General features: G+C 50.2%; 1 protein-coding gene across 1 annotated transcript in view; it reads right to left on the reverse strand.

Moving 5' to 3' along the window:
- The window catches only part of fam50a (family with sequence similarity 50 member A), a 25,625-nt gene that overhangs the window by 24,114 nt on the left and 1,013 nt on the right, over nucleotides 1–498 (reverse strand). The window lies entirely within an intron of this gene.

Here is a 498-nt window from a genome sequence, read left to right on the forward strand (position 1 = left end):
TGATCACTAATTTCACCCCCTTGCCCTGTGTGTTATGATCACTATTCTCCCCCTTTTCCCCACTATGCTATTATCACTATCACCCCCAACACTTTCTCCACTGTGTTATGATCACCATCCCCCACACACTCTTTCCCTACTGTGTTATTATCACTATTCTCCCCCTTTCCCCACTGTGTTATGATCACTATCCGCCCCCACAACTCTTTCCCCACTGTCTTATGATCACTATCCCCCATGCATTCTTTCCCCACTGTGGTATGATCACTATTCCCCCCCTCCCCATTCCCCACTGTGGTATGATCACTATTCCCCCCCAGCTCCCCACTGTGGTATGATCACTATTCCCCGCCCCCCATTCCCCACTGTGTTATGATCACTATTCCCCCCCAGTTCCCCACTGTGGTATGATCACTATTTCCCCCTCCCATTCCCTACTGTGTTATGATCACTAATCCCCCCATTCCCTACTGTATGATCACTAATCCCCCCCCCCCC

This window comes from Rhincodon typus, chromosome 44 (genome assembly GCF_021869965.1).
Source record: "Rhincodon typus isolate 14 chromosome 44, sRhiTyp1.1, whole genome shotgun sequence".
In the NCBI taxonomy this organism is placed as follows: domain Eukaryota; kingdom Metazoa; phylum Chordata; class Chondrichthyes; order Orectolobiformes; family Rhincodontidae; genus Rhincodon; species Rhincodon typus.